At 42.8% G+C, this 16,403-nt stretch overlaps 1 long non-coding RNA gene across 1 annotated transcript; it reads right to left on the bottom strand.

Moving 5' to 3' along the window:
* Window positions 1-880: 880 nt before the first annotated feature.
* On the bottom strand, window positions 881-4,514 carry LOC140001723 (uncharacterized). The gene is made up of 5 exons (XR_011807224.1): window positions 4,108-4,514; window positions 3,348-3,517; window positions 2,461-2,545; window positions 1,442-2,385; window positions 881-1,079 (listed from the first exon to the last, which is right to left on the bottom strand). It is a non-coding gene; the product is annotated as an uncharacterized lncRNA (long non-coding RNA).
* Window positions 4,515-16,403: the final 11,889 nt, after the last annotated feature.

Below are 16,403 nucleotides of genomic sequence, written 5' to 3'. Positions count from 1 at the left end.
CTCCTCTATACTACCCTACACACCCCTACACTCCCCTCCCCTATACTACCCTACACACCCCTACACTCCCCTACACTCCCCTCCCCTACACACCCCTACACACCCCTATAATCCCCTCCCCTATACTACCCTACACTCCCCTTCGCTACACTACCCTACATTACCCTATGCTCCCCTCCCCTATGCTCCCCTACGCTCCCCTCCCCTATCCTACCCTACACTCCCCTAAACTCCGCTGTCCTACACTACCCTATACTCTCCTACGCTCCCCTCCCCTCTACTATGCTACACTACACTACACTACACTACACTACACTACACTACACTACACTACACTACACTACACTACACTACCCTCCCCTCCCCTTCCCTCCCCTCCCCTCCCTTCCCTTTTTTTTCTTCCCTCCCTTCCCCACCCCTCCCCTCCCCTCCCTTCCCTTCTTTTTATTCCCTCCCCTTCCCTCCCCTCTTGTCTTCTTTCTTTCAGGTAAGTTCAGATCGCTTCAGCTGTTCTCGTAGCTCATATCCCTGGCTGATTCACGGGAACCCATCAGCAGCAACCAGAAGCGCTCCAGCTGCTTTGTCACTAGTTGAGCAACAGTCTCCAACTGGGAATCGCTGACTTCGTTGTGTGGCTCAGACAGGTGCCTTGCAGTTCCACCGTGGCCTGGACGTGTCCTCTTGCTGTGTCCCCACCTACATGGCAGTTCTGCTTAGAAGCAGCAGCAGGCTTTGGAAGTAGTCCCACTCCTTCCATTTTCAATGGTTTAGCTTGGCTAGCCGGGTGGTGTCTGTCAACAGAAAACAACAAAGAGATTTGGGTTAGAAACAGATAACTGAGTAGTTCCTTTGCACAAGGGCAAGGTATATTTACCCGTTCCTAATGGAGGCTGCAGTGTCAGAGATAATGACGGGTCCTTCAGAGAGCTTTGAAATATCCCTTGGGGATGCTGAGTCCAGAGGACCAGAGGAAATCTGTCTAAAGTACACCATGGAAGCACTCTGAATTACTTCCTAGCACAGAAGCATCTCTGCTGATACGGCTTCAGCTGGTTTCAGTGTTCTTCTTCACCTAATACCTAAATTCAGATAAGAGGTCTCAATGAAGATGGAAAGACTGAGAAATAGAGAAATCACTGATGTGCTTTGAGAACTTCTAAGGACTGAGAACTAAATAAATCCAATGTTGTAACATTAAGGATTGGTTAGAAAAGTAAACGTTAAAAACAAGTAAAGGAGAAGGACAAGTAAGCTTTCTTAAAGGATCTACTATATGTAAAGGATCTTTAAATAAGTAAAGAAGTAATGAAATATATGCGCAGAGAGATAGATAGAGAGATAGATATGCAGAAACCTAAGAAACTGCTGCGCAGGTTAGCTTCTTGCTCTCTTTTCTAAAAGTCCTAGTGAATACAGCATCTGTGTGCGTTACAAGCATTACCCTCAGTCCAGCACAGGTACACACGAGAGGACAGCCTGCACGTTGCGGAGGCAAAGAAGCTGCTCTGGCTGGATGCGAAGAGCCAAGACAGAAGTTGCTGTCAGGGAAAAGATACACAGAGGGGATGAAAAACACGGAGTGTGCTTCCGACCTTCACAACTTCTAAGCAAGCGGAGATGAGGTTGTGGAAGAACCAAATAAGCTGTTGATCTAGAAGCAGCCTGAAGATTGCCCTTAAGCAGGGCCTTGCATTCTTCATTTTTGTAGCATTGCTTGCCTTCAAGTGCACGATCATGATTTGATTAACTTTCTACCACTACAGAAATGCACCGGATTCTTTCACAACACTTACGGGTGGTAATTGGAAATACTGGTCAGCATTCTCTATTTCCTTCTTCCTCTCAATTCTCTTTTGGCCTGTGAAGCTTTTCAGATCAGAGGAGAAGATCCGCTGTAATACGGAGTTTTGGATCCTGCAAAGGAAATGAAGAATCGTACTGACAACTCTTTTCAACCTCACCTGCAACCATCACAGAAGAGAATAGCGAAAGAACGCCGCTTTCTCATGGGAAGCATAAATTCGAGCATAGGTGTCCCCTAGCTGAAGCGAGGTTAAGCAGGTTCCAAACAAGGGGAAGGAGCACACCCAGAAGCATTTCCATAAAGCTGTGTTTTCAAACAAATGCTTTAAAGACTTAGATTTTCTTACAAGTGAAGAATGAAAAAATAAAAAGAAAGAAAATTACCCGGACATACCGTTTTCTTCTAGCTTGCTTTGCTGCTTTCAGAATCTAGGGCTTTGATACTGCTGCCTCCTCAGCAACATCAGCAATTTCCTAGGAAAGCTGGTGTCCACCAGGTCAAATAGGAATGGGAAATCCCTCTTGCCACAACTTCACACTCACACCAGAGTTGGCAGGACAGATCGATGGACAGAGAAGTGTCTGTAAGAGTGTTAAAACAGACTTTAGATTTCCGTCCACCCAGGAAAAATTACTTGCTCATCCCTTCAAACTGACCTCTCAGTAGAAGGAGGTGATCCCAAGCTGCATTCCTGACATCTATGCTGCAAAGTCATCAAATGCGCCATGTTACTGTACCAGCCTGTGATGAACAGAAACAGGACTTTGAGGTTATGCTGTTTGAGTAGAATTAAGCTCAAAGAGTTAGTCCTTTGGCATGTTTTTGTCTGCAAGTGTTTTCACTGTTTCCCAGACAATGTCTCCAGCAAGCTGGCTGCTTGCTTCATTTGTTCTGTTCCATTCTGTTTTGGTTTGTTTTCTCGGCAAGGGTTCTTAGAGAAATGAGATTAAAGTGTGCATATTGTATGTCCATCCATCCCTCCCTCCCCTTCGCTTGTCCAGAGCTTTTACCTTGTCCACCAGCTTGAATGAACTCGGTCCTAGGCGCAGTTGTGTCCAAGCCATTCTGTTCCTAGAGATGTTGTGAGAACAGACAGCTAAGTAGTGGGGAGAGGACGTGCTGCTGTCTGCAGTGTGACCTCAGCGCTTACCAAACAGTAGGGAATACACAGAGAAGGGCGTTAGGAAAACTTCAAGCCCCAGATACATTTTATGTGGAAACCATATTTCCCAAGATAACGCTGGACACAACTGCATAATCAAAATGGATTCATTTCTTGGTTCATCCAACTCCTAGGTTTTAGTTTTGAAAAGTTTCTGTCTTGGCTTAAAGCACTCTTCCAATCTCTGTTTGCAGTTACTATGATTTCCTGAAATAGCTCATCCCATTTTTTTCTCTGTACCATCTCCCAGTCTCTTTGTTTTCCTCTCCCCGAGAAACTTAGAACTGCTCTCTTCATACTTGACAACTAGATATGGAGCTGTATCAGCCAGAAGGAAGTTTCCTTCACACTTTCCGCTTCTTACGGTACCTGGACTCTTACCTTTACTCTTACTCGCCCTTCCTACATTAGCACAAAGGAAGCTGTTTTGGAGATCTGACGTCTTGTTCTCCAGAAGCTACCCTGAATCACCTTTACGAGAGCTGTCCCACGCTGCGAGCATAAGTCTTGCAGTCTGGCCAGATATTTGCCTTCTAAGTCAATAATCAAACCTGTCAAGTTAAGAACATGTAATTAATGGAAAGGAAATCCTTTTATTTTGATCCCAATTCCCTTTTTTTTTAATTTCTTTTTTTTTCTTCTTTTTTTCTAGACCACGAGTGAATCGTGGGAAACCAGCAAAACTCAGGTGAAAAATGGAATGAACAATGTTAAGGTCAGGCAGCTTGCCCACTGCGATTGCTATCCTGAAAGCAGATGGAGTGCATCTTCATACACCACAGCCTGAGACACTACTCGACAGGCCAGCCCATGTGATGAAGTCCATTGCTGTCCTGAATTTTAACATGACAGGGGTACTCTTAAGCCTCTTGTTTATGCTTTAGTACTTGCAGTCTGTGGGAGGACCACAGCACACTCTTCTCTGTCTACCCTTATTTGTTGATCGTCTGTAGGAAGAAGAGAACGTGCAGAGGCCCTCACCCGTACATTGGGTCTGTTCTCACTCTGTGCAGCTCCATCATTGAGCAAAGTACCAAACCTGATGCTTCTCTAAGGGCTTTACACAAACTACAGAATACTAAAATGAAGCATTCACAACAAAACCACACTGTTTTCCCCAGCCAAGCATTAAAACACTTACAGAAGGGCATGGGCCCTCTCTGTGCACCTCGAGGTGGGATCCACAAATCCTCACGTGGTTTCAACACATCCAGCACCCTTCTCTGTCCCTCCCGGCTAAACGTGCCCAGAGGCAGCTGTTCCCAAAGTGCTGTGGTGACATAATTCCCTTCTGTTTCTGAAGTCATCACCGCAGGCGCCTCCCAGTGACGGCACAACACTCTCTGTTGCTAACGCGTCTGTCTCAGAAACAGCTAGAGAAGTACCACTATGCCCAAACTGACTTGAATTAGGGTAGCTCAAAAATTATTCCCTGCTCCCCTACATCTGTGGAAGGTGTGTGATCAATCTTTTCCTTGAGAAAGGACTACAGACCAAAAGAGCTTGATTCTGAGACGTTGCCCGTACTTGTAGAGCAGTTCACCTTTGATTTCCATGTAAGAAAAAAGAAGGTGAAATCAACAATTCCCTACCTCTGATTTGGGAATAGGAAAAAACCCCAATTATCCAGGAAGCCTTAATAAGGAAACTATGCACTTCCTTGTTAAACATCTTGTTTCTTTGGAAAACTTTTCCAGTCCTTTGCAACTGCGGTGGTCTGAATCGGGTGGGCAGCTGAGTTCCACCACGGCCGCTCTCTCACTCCCCCTCCTCAAAGGGAAAGGGGGAGAAAATACGATGCAAAGGGCTCAAGGGCTGAGATAAGGACAGGGAGATCACTCAACAAGTATCATGACGGGCAAAGCAGACTCAGCAGAGTGACCTTCAGGGTCCCTCCCTGCCCCTGCTCCCCGTGGGGTCCCTCCCACGGGATGCCGTCCTTCCCCAGCTGATCCCACACGGGCTGCCCACAGGCAGCAGCTCCTCAAGCACTGCTCCCACACGGCTCCGTCCCACGGGCTCCATCCATCCATCCATCCCCCAGGAGCAAACTGCTCCAGCACGGGTCCCCCACGGCTGGGTGGCAGCTCCCCCCAGACCCCCTGCTCCTGCGGGGGCTCCTCTCCACGGGGGGGCTGCAGCTGCGGCCAGGGGCCTGCTCCTGCGGGGGCTCTCCATGGGCCGAAGCCTCCTCCAGGCCACATCCACCTGCTCCACCAGGGGCTCCTCCACCCACGGGGGTGCTGCAGCGTGGAGATCTGCCCCATGGGGGACCCATGGGCTGCAGGGGGACAGCCTGCTCCACCGGGGGCCTCTCCCTGCACAGCCCGCAGGGGAACTGCTGCTGCCTGCCTGCAGCACCTCCTGCCCTCCTGCTGCACTGACCTTGGGGGCTTGAGGGCTGCTTCTCACTCCTTTCTCTAATAGACTGCTGTGGAGCATTTCTTCCCTTTTTTCACTATGTTTTCCCAGAGGTTCCCCACAAGTTGTGGACAACGCAGAGGTCTGGCCTCAGATGTTCATCTTTACCAGACAGTCAAAACTCATATGGGCAGGAATCCTAAAGCAGAGCAAGAGGAAAAATTTTATTACCCCAAGTCTGGTGTGGCAGCAGCCAGGTGAAAGACAAAGACGTGGGCAGAACAGCACTGGTTGAACTTCACAAATACCAGACTTCTGCCCTCACCTCTCCTGCTCTCAAGAGATAGACCTTGCGATATGCTGGGTTGTATTAAAACTCCCTACGTAGTAATATACAATGTCAGACAAGTAATATGGCTGTCAGTCTGTTTCACAGACAATTTAAATTGGATCTTTTGGCTCAGTAAAAAGCTAAAATCAACAGCCTTGATGGTTATTGCCAGGACATAAAGTCTGTAATTCAGAGATTAGATTCCTTTGATAATTATCTTATTTTAAGTTAGAGGCTCTGTAACTCTAATTCTACACTTGCAGTTCTTGTATTTCCTTATTTGGAGTAGCATTTTATTACATCTTTTGTTTTTGTTCATCAAAGAGAAAGTTCTGAATATGAAAGCAAACAAAATTTTGCATTTGATGGCATCAAAACACTTCTGGAGATGAAGCGTCTTTCAAGTTACATGTAACAAATGTATTTGCATTACATCTCAAAAACAACCAGAATATGTGAAAAACAACCTTCTTAGTTGTTAGTCATGGGACTTAGTAATGGTTGGAGTTAATGACTTAAAACATCTAATAATCATTTAAGTCAATTGATAGACTTGTATGATATCAATTAGTACAATTAGCAAGGTTATGAAAATTCAGACTAGAAAAGTTTATTGTCTTGAAACACTCAGGAAGACCTAAGTCGTCACAGCTCATCCCAGGAATGACATGGCATAGTCTTAAGCAAATGGGAGGACCAGTGTCCCAGAGAGAGCAGGTGAGTGACAATTTACTCCTACATAATCTGCTATTAGGCCTCTGGCCATAACTACCAGCAATACTAAAGACAGTTTAATTCACATGCGTTTGAGGGTTACAGCTGAAGCTCTTACTTGTCAAAGAAAATTCTGAACTCGTTCTATATCGAGTCTCACCAAAATGAAGAATCTCAGCATAGTAGAGTTCTCCTAAGAGTGAAGTTCTTGATACTTAACATTGCTGTTTAGTTTAACTGTTTGAACTCTAAGCAATGATATAACAAAATTAATTACGCATTTTATATGAATTGATAAGTGAAGTACTGATGATCTGTAACACTAAGCATTTGTATTAATAGTTAGCCTACTATTAAAATGAGTTAGGTTGTACATATAAAAGTACATTGATTTTGTAGCAAAAATATTTCTATAGTTAATTATCTTTCTGTAAAACTCACACATATCTATTATCACTTACTGTGAAAGTCCTAGGCTTTTGCAAAAAAACTAGATTAAAACAAAATATGAAAGATTTTTCATCCATTCCATATGGATTTGTATATTTGATTCTTTTTATTGATCTCAATCTTGTTTCAGTCACTTAAAAACTGTCTTGTCTTATAATTAAATTATTGTTTTATAAGTTTGTACTTGTAATGATTCAGACTAAGTTTTGATATGCTGAAGAGATCTAAAGATGCATTGTACTTATGTTTTGAATTACAGCATTAATTATAAGCAAATTAAAGAGAGAGGTTAAATGAAATTTCAATGTGTATAAATATCTGAGGGGAGGGTGTCAAGAGCATGGAGCCGGTCTCTTTTCAGTTGGGCCCAATGAGAGGACGAGAGGCAACAGGCAGAAAGTAAAGCACGGGAAGTTCTGGATGAATATGAGAGGACACTTCTTTACTGTGAGGGTAACAGAGCACTGGGACAGGTTGCCCAGAGAGGTTGTGGAGTCTCCTTCTCCAGAGATATTCAAAACCCGCTTGGATGCTATCCTGTGCAGTGTGCTCTATGTGATCCTGCTCTGGCAGGGGAGTTGGACCAAATGACCTTCAGAGGTCCCTTCTCTGCCATTCTGTTATTCTGTGAAATTCAGTAAAGAAAGGAGTTTCTGTTATATGTCAATAGTTTCAACGACAACAACAACAAAAGCCCCTTTTTTAATTGATGGCAGAATGTGCCAACTGGCTTTTACCCTGCTTACTTAAGAGGGTTCATAATGTTAAGATTAAGCCTCTGATTCTGCAAAACCCATGTGAATTAAGTGTATTAGTAATCAAATCAGAATTGCAAAGTCGATTCTACATTCTGAGCATCAGCACTATTTATTTCTTTCAAAGCAACTCCAGTAGTACAGACCATCTGAAATGGTTTAAATAAGCTTGCAAATATATTACATTAATGAGTCCTGGCTAAAATAAGACTCCTCTTAACTTTGGTTTACAGCACTGGAAGTTAAATCCTCTAATAGCTACAGTTTTTCCCAAATGCACAAAGAAAACTAAATTTTAAAAGTAACTAATATACAATTTTCTGCATGGTTTTATGAGTCTTTTTTACCCTTTTCTTTATAAAGTAGAACATTAACATCATTTACAAGTCACAGGATGCATTGATTGGTGACTGTTTGATTTTTATAAAGAGAAAAAAAACAAACAACAGTTCTAGATGTACAGAATCATTGATATTGGCATTATAATCCTCTGAGAATTCTTGGTACACAAGACAAATTTTCTCAATATGCTGCTCACAAAGTGGGATCAATCCTTTCACCCTCTTGATGGTTTTAAATGGCTTACCTTTATTTTGTGCTGCCTTTTGTATCATCAAATATGCATTATTACATGTAGGCTCTATTATTCATTTCAACCTAATCCCACATTCAATTTTTTCATCTCGTTTGCTGTCTTTTTCCTTTTTAGCAAATCTCATCTGTCTTGTCTTTGCATTTAGTTTGGCAAGTACCAGTGCTTGCAGTCATTTCTTCATCTCTTCTTCCTGCTGCCTGTCCCCTTCTTTACTGATGTTGACTGGATGCATGCATGTATTTTTTTAAAATATTTCATATTATTTATATTTTCAGAGAAAGTGTTAAATACTTAAATGAATAGTTATGTTCTCTAAAAATTCTATTTTAATTCCTTCTTAGAAGAGAACCAGAAAGTCAAAGCCTTCTGTTAGACATAGTAATAAATTAACTGTAAGACTATGTGTTTCAGACATCCTACATGTACGTATGAGTTACTGCAAGCTTTAAACTTAGTATTTCTCAACAAAGGACACTGGACTTGAGAAATTGCTGCTCATGGGCAAGTAACTTGAGTCTTATTTTTTTTTTTTTGTGGTAACAGAAAAAAAATATTTTTTACAAAGCTAATGAAAATTGAATGTGGGCAACCTTCTGTGGTGTGGTAAATCTTTTTTAAAGACTGATGAACAGATATTCAAATTTGGTCATGGATGTCTGAAGAAAGTAGGAAAAGAAGCAACAAATGAGTGTCTGTCTGATCAGCTATTTGGAAAGTAAAATGCCATCAGCCAATACAATAATAGCATTTTATTATTTTGATCAGGCCATCAATACACCACCAGACTGAAAGAGAAATTATAGTATCTTCATTTAAATTGAATTTTCATATATGCCTATGGACAAGACTCCTTTTTTCCTCGTTTCTTTCAGTGTTCTGGCCTCACGTATATATCCTGGCCCTTTAATGGGGTCATTAAAAAAAAAAAAGGAAACTTAAAAGAAGTCCAGGAATTTGACTTTCAAGAGAACAAGAGTTATCAATTTTGTTTGGTTCTTGAGCAAAGGCTGCACAGTCCTCATAACTTTGCCATCCTTTTTCACTCAATGTTAGCAATGATATTTACAACATACTTTGCTGTGGATTGTGGCAGTTCAGTGTACTGGGGCCTATATCAGGATTACCCACATGATCCAGGAACTGCAGCTTTAGACTGGATGGAACGTTTAATGAAAAGTCTTCAAAGCTAAACATTAACTGAGAGCATGGCCGAGCTGATATGATACAGCCATTTGAGCTCGTCACTGTCAATGCACTTTGTATATTAGCAGAACTACAAAAGAATGGTTAGTCAAAAGGCAGAGAATTAGGGATGGCCAAAAAAAACTAAGCATTTTTTATTTCTATATTTGAAAAATATTCTTTCATAGAATCATAGAACCACTGAGGTTGGAAAGACCTCCAAGATCATCGGGTCCAACCATTCCTCTACTACTACTATCACCCACTAACCTATGTTCCTAAGCACCACAGAATCACAGAATCACAGAATTTCTAGGTTGGAAGAGACCTCAAGATCGAGTCCAACCTCTAACCTAACACTAACAGTCCCCACTAAACCATATCCCTAAGCTCTACATCTAAACGTCTTTTAAAGAGTTCCAGGGATGGTGACTCCACCACCTCCCTGGGCAGCCCGTTCCAGTGCCTAACAACCCTTTCAGTAAAGAAGTTCTTCCTAACATCTAACCTAAAACTCCCCTGGTGCAACTTTAGCCCATTCCCCCTCATCCTGTCACCAGGCACGTGGGAGAACAGACCAACCCCCACCTCACTACAGCCTCCTTTAAGGTATCTGTAGAGAGTGATAAGGTCGCCCTTGAGCCTCCTCTTCTCCAGGCTGAACAAGCCCAGCTCCCTCAGCCGCTCCTCGTAGGACTTGTTCTCCAGGCCCCTCACCAGCTTCGTCACCCTTCTCTGGACCCGCTCAAGCACCTCGATGTCCTTCTTGTAGCGAGGGGCCCAAAACTGAACACAGTACTCGAGGTGCGGCCTCACCAGAGCCGAGTACAGGGGGACGATCACCTCCCTAGCCCTGCTGGCCACACTGCTTCTTATGCAAGCCAGGATGCCGTTGGCCTTCTTGGCCACCTGAGCACACTGCTGGCTCATATTCAGCCGACTGTCCACCATCACTCCCAGGTCCTTCTCTGCCTGGCAGCTCTCCAACCACTCATCTCCCAGCCTGTAGCTCTGCTTGGGGTTATTGTGCCCCAGGTGCAGGACCCGGCACTTGGCCTTGTTGAACTTCATGCAGTTGACCTCAGCCCATAGGTGCAGCCTATCCAGATCCTCCTGCAGAGCTTTCCTACCCTCGAGCAGATCGACACACGCACCTAGCTTGGTGTCATCTGCAAACTTACTGAGGGTGCACTCAATGCCCTCGTCCAGATCATTGATGAAGATATTAAAGAGGACTGGCCCCAGCACCGAGCCCTGATCCAACCTTTCTTTAAACACCCCCAGGGGTGGTGATGTCACCTCCTCCCTGGGCAACCTGTTCCAATGACTAACATTTCCTCACTGTGGCATCAAAACAAACAGCTTATTTCTTGCTTGGGCCTTTGTTTTATGTTTCTCTCTTGTCTTGCTGTACTTGTCTTCCTTCAACACAAAACCCAAGCAAATCAATGCATAGACTTTCTGCAGAAGGCTGAGAACTGTAGCACTTCATATTTTTTTCTTTTGTTTATCATAAAAATAAATCATCATATTCTCTCATGGTCTAAACTGTAAGTGAAAGCAAGCATATCCTTACCATAGAACGACATTGGACAGCAATCCCAGAGTTCGTAGGTGCATCACATCAGATCACATTGTGTCTGTGCAGTTTGCTTAGACTCCTTAACTCAGTCTTCATACAAAGGTATGTCTTTCTTGCTCTAAATCTTCTCACTGCTCTCAGGGGCCTGGTAGTCCTGAAGGTTGGTTTTACCACTAAAATCTGGGGCAAGATGCATTGAGTTTCTTGTCCTTTTCTGCATCTCCTGACTTGCACCATTCAGCAATGAGGCCATATGTTCCCTAAGTCATCTGCTTTTTGATGATACATCTGTAGAAGCCCTTCATATTGCCCTTCATATCCCTTGTCAGATTCAACTCTGGTTTTTCTAACCTCACCCTTGCAGGCTCAGACAGTCTCTGCATTCCTCCTGGTACCTGTGAGATTGTGACTGTGAGCACAAGAGCTTGAGAGGGTCAACTTGTTCAGAAAGGTAAATGAAAGACAAATAATTTTCCTATTTGGAGTCATCTTATGTAGTCTTATATGTAGTCTCCTTTATGTCAAATTATTCAATCTTCCTTTGTTTACAAATCAGTAGAGCTTAATGATTTCTCCAGCACATCAAAAGGCCACCCAAATGACTTTATACATCCTTTTTCAGCAAGAGAGAACTCCCTTTTTCCCCTGAGAGCATTCAAGATTAAGGATATGACCTCAAGGTTTGTGGTGTTTTGAAACTATTTTACAGAGGGCTGCATTCTGCCACTTTTGATGGGAATCATATTGACAGTGCAAGAAGGTTTTGGAGTTTGGGAAGCACTTAATAATCCTAACATAGAGAAGTGGATATCTGAGATATTTAAATATAAGTGAATTGTTAAACAGAGTTTCGGGTGCTTTAGGAGTTTTAGGCTTTTATTGGTTGCAAACCCATCTGAAGCAGCAGCTTACAACTAATCTTGAAATAACCCTACTGGGACAGCAGAGTAGCACATGCTGCTGAATGGTAGACTGGAAAACTGTGAGAGCTGGATCAGGAGGTGTGTGGAAGGGAGACGGTGCAGAGCCAGAAGATTGCAACTGAGAATAAAGTCCAATTAATCTAGTTTAAGCAACTTTACTACAAAAGTTAAACTCTAACATCAATCTGTTGTGCAGCAAAATAGTCTGGAGGTAAATCAATGCATTCTCATTAAGCCTTGGCTCTACAGAAATTTCAATATAGGAAAAGCACTTACATTTGGCTCCTTAATTTAAACAGGTGGATACAGACTAGAGAATTAAATGCTGGTACAAATGGCCAATATACAAGAAAAGGCCTGAGGTGTTTTGTAATTACTGTAATAATTATGTTTTTCCTTCTTTCTCTGTCTCCAGATGCTATCACTTTAGGGACACACTAAGTAGATATAATCTTCAAGAAGATTAAGATAAGGTATCTTTTTTTTTTTTTTTTCAGATAAGTTTTTTGGATACATTATTAAAACTGACAGCTAATTTTCACTTATACGCTTGCTATGAGATGTGCTTATATTTTCATTTTTGTTGTGATTATATTGTTAATATAATCATTCTCACACATTTGTTTATTTGACCAAAGTTCAGAGTTAGCTATAAGGCTTCTTGCTGTTGCATGAAAAATGTCATGCCCCCCAAGATACAAAGCCAAGTTCTGTTGTAAAATCATTGTGCCAAATCCAATTAGCAAAGATTTTTTGATGAATTAACCTCATCATGGCAGAACATACACTGCACCTGCTCTTTTCCTTTAGTGCCAGACTTTCGCCCTCTTACAGCTAAGTCCTAGGTTGTTTTGCTGATCTCTTTCAGCTCATTTTTCCCTCCTTGTGTTTAGAGGTCACTACCTCCAGATGTCCAAGATTTTTCTTTCTCATTTATATGTATGATTGGTCTCTTCATTCTGTTTTCATCATTCTCAGTCCCCTCTTTTTGCAGAACTCTGCAACAGATGTTTGATTCTTCCCTTGGACCTTGCTTTACATCCAAGAAGCCTTGCAAATATTGCTGTTCCAGACAGGAGAGAAAGACTGATCACAGGAGCCCGTGGATGATCAAAACAGAAGGTTATTTAACAATCTGCCTAGGGAAAAAGCATTAACAATTTTCATTTTCTTGCTTAAGGGATCTTTCTAATCATGAGGGTAGTATGAATTTGTAGGGGAACTACAAATCAGTGTCCTGACATGGTGGTCCTTCACATGTGCCCTCCACTTGTGGCAGTTATCTGTGAAGAAAAAGCACAGAAAGAAAGAGTTTGCCTTTGCTGCTCATCCCTTGCTGCCTGGAGGGAGACAATGTGACAATATGAGGAATGCAGGCTGTGCAGCACTGCCAGGGTAAATTTAAGAAGTCAACAATAACGGGCTTCAAGCAAGCTAGAGATCTGAATTGCAGATGTTGCATAGCATGGTGTGGTTGATCCTACTCTGCTAATCTCACTAAATGTTTGGTTGTGATATTGTTCTCTGTCTTTGGGTACTGAGAGCATATGACACCTCCTACCCTCATCAGTCACCATTGCCCTTGGTAAGGATCCTGCCCTCTGGCGTCAAAGGCTGCCTCTTTTGGGGCCATTCCTGGGTGAGCTGGAGAGGAGTCGCAGCCTTTCTGCTCTACCACCAGCACTAGTGGTATCTGCCCTGAGGACAGTGGCAAGTATAAAGTATTCCTTCTTGCTGATAGGAGAGGAAAGGAGAAAACTTGGACTCTGTTCTGGGATCAGATGCCTCATCATACTAGGCAGCAGACACAGAGGTTTGAAGTGTAGACCATCTGTCATCTCTTCATCTGACAGCCTGCCACAAAAGAAAATCAAAGCAGAAGTGTCTGGAGAGCAGGTCTGCATGGCCAGCAGCCTTGTCAGATGTACTGCTGCCTTCCAAGTACAAGGAACGTGACACAGCAGGGCCCACATGTCTCCTGACCAAGACTGGCTCTGGCTGAGCATTCATCTGGTGTTCCCAGCTCCTTCCTTGCCCCACAGCACAGGCTCTGCTCTCAAAGCCAAAAATGTGCACCCAAGCTGTAGGAAGACTCTGTCCTTATAAAATGAAGACACCAGGCTTTCTTGGAGTTATAAAGCCCCATCCTGGTGAAACAGAGGCTGGGCAAGCTTCAAAGTTCCCCCTATTCAAAAAGCAGAACTAACTATCCCCCCATGGCATCCTCAAAGACAGGAGATACTCCTTCTGCTCCCAATATGTCAGACTAGACCAACCTGAGCAGAGGCCTATGGGCCCAGCTCATCCCAGAAGTAAGAATGAGGTGCAAACCCTACCTTCCTGTCACAGCTGGCATGTGTATGCTCCACCACTGAGTCACAGACAGAGCTGAGGTGGACACCAATGTGGTGAAGTGGAAGAGGACCCATTCCTGAAGCTAAGGGAGGCAGAAAAGCACGAGGAACTTGCATTAGAGTTGTGACTAACATTAGGTGTGGGTGAGGTGCTATTGTTATGAACACTGCTTCACCCAAGTGGCACCATGCAAATCCAGCAGTGTTTGTTTCTTTCCAGAGCACATCTTTGAGGTCAGAACGAGTGACAACCCGTCCCCTTCCAGGGCAGGGAGGCAGAATCATTTGGGTGCTGTGTCTGCCGAGTGTGATCTTGTCTTGGAGATGCATGTACATAACCAAATTGTTCCTTAACAGTACCATGTGTGCTCTAGGAGGTGATGGGACCCTTTTGTACGATGTCTGGTTGCTATGCAGTGGTTTGCCTCTGCAGCTATTGCTCATATTGCTGCAGTTGCTATAGGAGATTATCAGATGAAGTGATGAAAGATTTCTCCCCTTACTCACCACGGCATATTGCCTGGCTTTGTGTATACTGCATACCAAGCATCTGATCCTAGCAAAAATCTATCCGTGCTTTCTTCCTTCTCCCCTGCTGGAAACCATGGAAACCAAGCTGGCTTGACTCTGCTGTGGACATAGAATAGAGGGATGGCCCTTGTCACCTCCACCGAGCTAACCCTGTTCTTTGCCTGGAACGCTCTAACAACACAGCCTATGGGAAAGAGCTCAGGGCTTAATTGCAATTTGTCTATACTAGTATGCTAATTTAAGATACCATTTAAGAATATTCTTTGATAAATTCCTTGTTTCTACATAATCACCTTCAGGACACCAGATGCCTTTAGCCACCACGAAGTAGTATTGGAGTTGAGGCCACTCAGATCTATTACACTCCTTGAATTTTTCAAGGCAATGCTTGCTCCTTAAATACCCAAATGTTGGTCTGAACCACATATGCACCTCACAGTTGGTCTGTTTGTTGATTAGGGGTTGCAAGGCTAATACTTTCCTACTCATGGAACAATTTGTTGTGATGAACATTTTCAGGACTCTAGATAGGGACACACAACTAGTTAATCTAGTGGAAATGGGGGCTGTCCATCTCCCTAGTGCTACTAGAATAGACTGGTTTTGTGGCCTTGCACATAATTGCTGATATTCAAGTGAATAGCACGACTCCCTCCCTTATGTCTATTCATAGTCAATGAATGGCCCCTTGTAGCTTCCTGTCTCTCTTTTCCCTTCCAGCATCTTGTGCAAAGAAGAAGCCTTGCTGAAACATGGGACACTAAAAAGAATCCACTGAATTACAGACTGGGTTGCTGATGAGCAAGGATTCTGTATTATCATCCACTCTAAGTATCTGTTGTAGCTCATCACAGAATTGGGGATCCGTTTACCTTTTTTTGTCTTCCTTGAGTGCTAACCTTCATCAAGAACAATTGCCAATAGCTCCAAGATTCTTTCAGGAACAGCAATAGCCTGAGCAGTCAGGGTCCTTTTCCTGCAGCTTTGTGATCAATAACATTGAACTTACTCCACCATTTTATTGCACAGCCATTTTGCAAGCTAAGATTTTATATATATATATTTTCAAATCTTTGTAATCAGCTTTAGTTTTGACTCAATAATTTTGAATTCTTATTATTCAACGTGTCTAGATCATTTGTGAATATATTGAATAGCATGCATCCCAGGTTGTACTCCAGAGATATGGAGGTGATTTTCTGTTGTGAGAACTAGCCATTTAGCCTCACCCTTTCTTTTCTCTCTTTTAATGAGCAATTCTATTTTTAATTAATTAACTAATTTATTAATGAGAGCACTTTTGATGAGACACCTTAGCTGAAGATTTTCTAAAGATACAAGTCTTCTCATCTGCTTCCTTGTGCAGTGCCTCAGAAAAAGGTCATCAATTTGCAAGGAGCAACTACTCTCTACAAAAACCATGTCGACTTTTGCTTGTTTAATCATATTTATTCATAGATCTATTCATTCTTTCTTTCATTACATTTTCATCCAATTTTATTTGGATGAAAGCCAGACTTTCTAGCTTGTAGTACCCAGGAACACTTTTCAAAATTCAGCATGACATTTACCACTTTCTATTTCTCCGGTAGCAACATAAATTTAAGTAATAGATTGCACACTGCAGTTAGCAATTTGGCAATCTGTTTTATAATCTTG

This window comes from Anas platyrhynchos, chromosome 2 (genome assembly GCF_047663525.1).
Source record: "Anas platyrhynchos isolate ZD024472 breed Pekin duck chromosome 2, IASCAAS_PekinDuck_T2T, whole genome shotgun sequence".
NCBI lineage: Eukaryota > Metazoa > Chordata > Aves > Anseriformes > Anatidae > Anas > Anas platyrhynchos.
The sequence above is the reverse complement of the archived record's forward strand: the minus strand, read 5'-3'. Positions and strand labels throughout refer to the sequence as shown.